This window comes from Schistocerca nitens, unplaced genomic scaffold (genome assembly GCF_023898315.1).
Source record: "Schistocerca nitens isolate TAMUIC-IGC-003100 unplaced genomic scaffold, iqSchNite1.1 HiC_scaffold_465, whole genome shotgun sequence".
In the NCBI taxonomy this organism is placed as follows: Eukaryota; Metazoa; Arthropoda; class Insecta; order Orthoptera; family Acrididae; genus Schistocerca; species Schistocerca nitens.
The window spans coordinates 1,174,383-1,182,329 of record NW_026045998.1 but is presented as its reverse complement, the minus strand read 5'-3'; positions in this window follow the sequence as shown (position 1 = coordinate 1,182,329).

Here is a 7,947-nt window from a genome sequence, read left to right as displayed (position 1 = left end):
CGACCATCATCACTTATTTTGCTCCCCAAATAGCAAAACTCCTTTACTACTTTAAGTGTCTTATTTCCTAATCTAATTCCCTCAGCATCACCCGATTTAATTCGACTACATTCCATTATCCTCGTTTTGCTTTTGTTGATGTTCATCTTATCCTCCTTTCAAGACACTGTTCATTCTGTTCAGCTGCTCTTCCAAGTCCTTTTCTGTCTCTGACCGAATTACAGTGTCATCGGTATGTGAGGGTAATTTCATGGAAATGTCATGCACATTTTGTACTGTAACTGCTATTTGTAATTCTCTTCATACTCTAAGAATTTATATTGAAAACCATGAATATGTGAATGGAAATGCAGTCAACTGGGGTACATATTGTAGTTAGAGTTACTCAGTGCTCTTGACAGTAAAAATATATGCAAATTGACCTTTTGCTATAATATTTTAATATTTAAACTGATAAAGTTACACTGCCATTCTGTCTAAATTTAGGTCAGTCGTAGACAACACACGATTTTACCTACACAGAATGCTCTTGGTAACTTTTATCCATTCCAAAAGTAAATCAGTGGATCATAAGAAGCCTAAAAAATTGATCTAGTTCAGAAACGCAGGTTTACTTTGAAATTGAAAGATATTTATATAGACCTCAGATTAACAGTTTTTAAGCTAAGGGGGTGTAAATGAACAATAAGAGATTCCTTCTGGATATTCTTAATAAAACGTATTACAAATAATAGTGCACATATTGTCTTCAAGTACAACAACAGTTTCAGTAGTACCATATAGTAAATACATTCCCTCGAACATTTTCAAATCTTGAGTGCAGATGTACACTGCTGTTATGGACCATGCCTCTTTCTGTTAACAAATATTGGGAAAGATTCATCTTTTGTATTATTATACTGTCTTCACAGTACAAAACTCCGTGTTAGCTTTCAAGCCAAAACCTATTTCTTTTTTCCTTTCCTGGTCCTGTAATTGCAACTTATTTTAAATGAGATGTACTTGCCTTATGTACCTCCTGCAGTGACTTCTGTAGCATATGATTTACCTTCACACAGTGTAATGACATATTTATTTGAAAGCTATATTCAAAAATTAATGTAAATTTGTTGACAAATCCATTAGCAAACCTAGAACCATGTTCCCTTATTGGTAGAGACAGAAATGATGTTTATAATTCCTTGTTTTTGGATTTATCTTGATCGCAATGGAAAGGTTGCAGGAACTCGACTTAACCATTCAGTTAATTTTATTCATTTCTGCCCCTTTGTCGTTTTTTTAATTTTTTTTACAGTTCTGTTACTTAGTTTCCAATCCATTTAAACGGCAACAAGTCAGAAGAGCTAATAGGATGAGAAATCTTAGAAACAAAACTGCCACTGTTACCACATAAAACGAAAAATAGTGAGTGGTACAGTACAAAATTATCATGACTGTTAAGAACTTTGACCTGATTGACTGTGCAGAGAAGTTATACTTAGGATGCTCACAATAATAAATTCTGCTTTGTTCCACACAATATTTTATTTTAACACATTTTAAACATATTGTGTAGTCTTGTACTTTCGTAATCATTCTCCTAATGCCATGGAAGAATTTGCAGAAAAAGTTTATGGGATAGACTTGACAAAAAATATAAAGCATGCGTAATCGTATAGGCAAGTTTATCAGTTCTATTTACTAAGATACTGGCTCTGAGCACTATGGGACTCAACTTCTGAGATCATTAGTCCCCTAGAGCTTAGAACTTTGTCAAACCTAACTAACCTAAGGACATCACACACATCCATGTCCAAGGCAGGATTCGAACCTGCGACCTTAGCGGTCTCGCGGTTCCAGACTGCAGCACCTAGAGCCGCAGGCCACTAAGAGACTGCGTATATATAATTGAACTGCAATACTTTATTTTCTATAACAAATGAGGCATTGGGCGAATTTTCGTAGTATCGACAAGCAGGAACAAGAAGTAAGCCGATATAAAGCTTTAAATTATTGACTGATTTTTCTCTTCACTTGCGAACTAATATTGGTTCCTTCTTGTCCTGCTGACTATTGGATAGGACCAATTTAATGCTAATTACGAAAAAAGGTGTCCAAACTCAATACTGCATCAAGAACTTTGAAATCTCCTTTCCCTATTAATAAAGGAGAGCACGTGAAGAACTATGTTTCATGCTCGCCACAACAAATGCTTTTCGACTCATTTACCCTAATTTGTTCAGATTCTTTGTTGCATCTCCTCCGGTAATACGAAAGAATACCTCCCTTCGATTGTGACATTCGGTTCACTAATCGAAGCGATAGGTTTTGCAGGTGCCAGCCAGCCAGCAGCAGCAGAGTGGGGCTTTGACCCCAGTCTTCTTCGTCGCCTCTCCGTCCTTTTCCTTCTGTTTTTCGTCCGCTTACCCGTCCCTTGTTCGCCACTGTTCTTTTTCCTGTCCTGTGTCTTTCTCCTCGTCACAATGTCGACACCCACCACCACTACAACAGCCACCACCACTGCCATCATCTAGACAACCCCCTCCGCCGCCGCCGCCGCCGCCACTATCACGTGATGTGCCGCATCACTCCCCCCTCAGTCCATCCCCCCACTCCTCACTCTCCCATTTCCCTCACTTTTTGTCCCCCCATCCCCAGCTCCTCCTTCCCGCGCCCGCTCTGATCCCTCCCCTCCACTCCCTCCCTCTTCTCCTTCCGTTTCTGCGGCCCCCGCCAGGGTGGTCGCCCGGCGGGCTACGGCCCGTGCTCCACTCTCCCCTTCGCCCTCTTCGTCATCTACGTCATCAAACGCCCCAGTGCCACCCCTGCCTCCTCTGCACCTAAAAAGTCTCCGCCCCGTCCCCGTCCCGAGCCCATGATGCCATGCGTGTCTCTCCGCCTGTCCCTGCCCCCTCCTCTTCCTCCTCTACCCCCTCCTCCTACCACTACCTACTCTCCCGTCCTGATCCCTCCCTTCTTGAGGCCCAGAACCTCACCCTCTTCATTCGCCAACATTTTCCTGGTGCCCCCATCTCCCTCCTCACTCCTCACCGTGACTCGGTCCTTATCTCCTCCTCCAGCCCTACCCTTCACACCGATATCCTTTCCCGCATCCCCGTCACCCGCTTTGGCCCTAATGCCTCCCTCACCCCTGCCCCTTCCCCACCTCCCTCCCGCCGACCCTCACCGCCGTGATGACTCGGCTCCGTCCGACGATCACAGAGGAGGAGATGTTCGCGGAGCTCGAGGCGCATCCCCGTGTGGATGTGGGTGCACTTCGGCGCATTCACAAATCCGCTGGCCCCACCTGCCTTATGTGTGTTTTTTCCAAACACGCCCCCTCCATAGACCATCTCCTGAAGGAGGGTGCCCTCCTCTTTAACCAACATTACAAAGTTGGCCCCTCCCGTTCCCCTCCTCGATCCCTCTGCTGCCGAAGGTGCTTGTGGTATAATGCACAACCGACATTTGAGTGCCGCCAGGCCCCCACCTGCCTGCACTGTAAGCAAGCACACTTCCTACGGCAGTGCCCTAACCTTCAGTCCCCTCCCTCCTGTAACACCTGTAACCTCCCTCATCCTACGTACTCCCAAAAATGTAAGGCCCGACCCCCTCCTGCCACTCCTGAACTCACAGTCCCTGTCTGCCCTCTGGACGCCCTCACCCCTCCTGGCAATTCCCTTCACCCCCCCCCCCCCCCTTACCTCTGAGGACATCATCAGATTCCTTACCATCGTCCTCCAAAATGTTCACCCTTTCCAGCACCCCCACACCCTCCAACAGATATCCCTTGCCGCCTCTTCCGTCTTCCACTTAAAAATGTATGCCACCTACTCCCGCAACCAGGCCCATTTCACCTTTTCCCGTCTCGACACCCTCGTTTAAATCCTTGTCATAGCGTGACAGCACCGTATCCTGTTCGACAACATCTGCTCCCTTCCTCCCAACAAGAACCTCTTCCTGCACACCCTTACCACCCACCACGTGGGTGCCTTCCTCCTAAATGAAACCTTCCTCCAACCCCACCACACCATCCACACTTCGCCCTACCTCCTTCAATGCTCCGATAATCCCCTTCCGATTGCGCGTGGTGGAGTTGCCATTGGTCACCACCGCCAGATCCCCATTCGGCTCCAACCTCTCCTTCCCAACCCCACCGAACACCTGATCCTTAGGCTCTTCTTCCCCGGCCTTACCGTCACCTGCGCCACCATCTATGTCCACCCTAACGCCCCTATTTCTTTCGACTTCCTCTCCCACATTGACCGTACCTTCTCCTCCTACGTGATCGCCGCTGACCTCAACATCCATAGTCGTTCCACCGCCCAGTTATGGCGGTGGCATCGGTTCCTCTCCTACCTCAAAGGCGACGTCATCTCCATTCCCCAAAACACCCGCCCCAAATCCAACTCCAATCCTCCCCTAACCTCCTTGGCCGCATAGCGGTGGATGTCCTGGACCCCATTGGTAGTGACCATCTCCCTGTCCTCACCGTTTCAGACGGTCATCGCCCCCGCCCCGACGCTCGTAATGACCCTCCCCCAAAGTACGTCAATGGTTATTCCCGTGCTGACTGTAATGTCTGCTGGGATACCCTCTCCACCCAGGTCGATAGCCACCCTTTCACCTACCACCACCCTGACGACGTTACCGATGCTGCCTCCTTTCCCCAGCAGACCTTGTCTGAGACCATGGAGGCCCATGTCCCTACTGTCCCCATCCACCCCCACCGTCCTACCTTACCCCCACAGGCCGTCCTCCTCCTCCGTGAATCCCGCCATCTCTACCATGCCTTCGGCCACCCACGTGACCCGGACACACTACGCAGCCACCGGCAACTCCAGCGACACATCCGTAACTTGCTCGCGGCGTAGAAATGCCGGGACTGGCGACAGGCATCCACCTGTTTAAATGCTACCCTTCCTATAAACTCGTCCAAGTTCTGGTCAGCCTTCCGTCGCCTTACTGGAAATAAACCCTCCCCCTACTATTCTCTTCTCCATGATGATCACACCTTCCCTGACACCCTTAGTAAGGCCAATCACTTTGCCTCCTACCTCCCCAAAGACTTTTCCATCCCCGATGATTCCCTGTTCGATTACTCCCTCTTACCAGATGTCCGCGATCGAAGTGACACCTGTGTCCCTCCCCTCGCACCTGGTTTCCAGTACTTGGACAACATTGCACACACAGAACTCAATGCCCCTATCACTACACAGGATCTCATTGCTACACTCCGCACAAAATGCAACACCGCTCCTGGTCACGGTCGTGTCACCTTCCTCCACCTTCGTGAAGCTCCTGTCTCTTTTCTCTCCATCCTGGCCAGGCTCTACAATGTACTCCTTACTCCTGTCCACCGGTTACTACCCCGACCTGTGGAAAACCTCCTGTATCCTGATGTTCCTTAAACCTGGCAAACCGCTGTCCGCCATCTCCTCCTACCGTCCCATCAGCCTTACCTCGGTCTTCAGCAAGGTCCTGGAATCTATCCTCACTCGACACATCCACCAGCATCTCCGCCAGTACCGCCTCCTTCCCGTTACCCAGTGTGGCTTTCGGCCGTCCTTTTCTTCCGATGACCTTCTCCTTCACCTCACTCGTCTCCTTTCCAAACAGCTTAATTCCCGTCGCTCCACAATCTTCCTCTCCCTGGACCTCGAACGTGCCTTTGACCGCGTATGGCATTCCAGTCTCCTCTTCAAGCTCCAACCCTTCACACTTCCCATTAACTACGTCTGTCTGATCGGCTCCTTTCTCTCCCACTGTCCTTCCTATGTCACCATCCATAACACATATTCCTACACCTTTTCTCCCTCTGCTGGTGTGCCCCAAGGCTCCGTCCTCTCCCCCTTCTGTACCTTTTGTATATGGCGGACATGCCACCGCCAACACCCTCCTACACCTTCTCCAGTTTGCCGATGAAACCGCCTTCCTTGCCCTCGACCCCACACTGCAGTGTTTCAACACCTTCTCCAATCCCATCTTGACTGGTTCACCGCTTGGTCAACCCAGTGGTTGCTTAAGGCCAATCCCTCCAAATCCCAGGCAATCATTGTAGGCAAAACCACCCCTTGCTTCCGCCTCCTCGGTTTATATCTAACCATCTATGGCGGTCGTATGGCCCTCACCCCCACCCTTAAGTATCTTGGCGTCACCCTCGACCGTCGCCTCTCCTGGACCCCCCATCTCTGGACAATCCATGCCAAGGCACGCTCCCGACTCCGTCTCCTCAAGCTCCTTTCCGGCCATACGTGGGGTCTGGACCCCTCCACCATCCTCCACACCTAGAAATCCGTCATTCGCCCTATCCTCTGTTACGCCCACCCGGCCTGAATCTCCACCCTCCCTACCTTTTACAAATCCCTTCAGATCCTTGAACACCATGCTCTCCGCCTTGCCTATCGCATCCGTCTCCCCTCCCCCACACGGATCCTGTACGACCTAATTCCGTTCCCCCACCTCCTCCTTTTCCTCGAACGGATACAGATCCTCCACCCCTCTTCCCCCGGGCTTCCCCTCCCCCTCCTCCCTTACTTCCTCCCCCACATCTCCGCTGCCCTTGGCATCTCTGCTCTCCCCTCTCCCTCTCCCAGCCCCCTCCTCCTCTCTTGGCAGGTCCCCGGACTCGTACACGCTCAGTGGACATTCGCGCGCCGTAGATCATCTCGTTTGTGTGCCTTTGTGTTTGTGTTTAGTGTTCTTTCGCCGTCACGCCACCACCGTCCACCTGTGCCGTCGCAGTCGTCTGTGTTTCGTGCGCCGTGTCAACAGGATTTAGTGTTTTTTCTTTTCTAGTGTGAATGGCTTCGAGTATATTGTTTTCTGTGTCTACAGTTTTTGTCCGCCATTTTTATTGTATTATCTGTACCTCCTTTATGTCATATATTGTATCACTCATGGCTGAAGAGCAGCGTACTATGCTGCTGACAACCCACCTTTGTACAAGGTGTTTAAAATAACAATAAAGAAAAAAAGAATTCTTTGTTGCAAAGTATGTTGCATGTTCCGTATGAAGCCATTGATCAGTTTTAGCAGCGCATTAGATGGTTGAGTGTACTTCTTTATTAGACACGGCAAATGTACTGCGGAAGTCAATGCATTATCAGCTCGCAGTGGGCCGAAATTTGGCTTTACCTACACAGAGATTTATTCTCTGCAGCTCTCGCCTGCCATCTGTCGGCGACAATCCGTACTACTCGAGTCCGGCTTTTCTCCATAGCAGGCGGCTGCTGCTCTCTCGCGTCACTCCTCTACACTACGTGCAGCTGGCCGAGTTAGAATCACAGTCTTCTGCCTGGCTGGATTTCCAAAGCTGAGCTCAACAGACTGGCGCCGTAGGCGAAAGAAGAAATTGTCATTTCAGTACAGGAGCGAGGGAAGACCCAGTTGGTACGAAAGCTGATATTCTTGGCATTCCCGCGGAATTTTGAGTCATAATTCGAAAGTTCCACTGGATGAGACGAAATGCGGGAATAATTTTTGAGTGAATCCCCCTGCTTGGGCTGACAGCATCGTGCTGTTTACATATAGTCCACCTAAACCTGGAGAATAGTCGAAGTAAGGATCTAAAAGTTTGAAAGTATGCTTGAAATTCGATACAAAAAAATAAACGAGATGCAACAAGCGAAAGACGCAATTTGCGGCTGTGATGGAGATGCGTTGCAAGAAGTATATGTATGTGTAGCCAAGCCGTGGTCGATAGATCGACCTAGAAAGTTCCTGGCTGTAGTTGAAAATACGGAAAAATACGGAAAACTATGAGTACATCTCTCCACGCTGTGTACTTCACCCCACCCGCAATGACTCAGATGGCGAAACTATTCGTATTGACCAATTCTTAGGCACGAATTAATGTATCCGAACCCTCCAAAAATTTCACGTTAAGGCCGTGAGATGCGTTGCAAGAAGGATATGTATGTGTAGCCAAGCCGTGGTCGATAGATCGACCTAGAAAGTTCCTGGCTG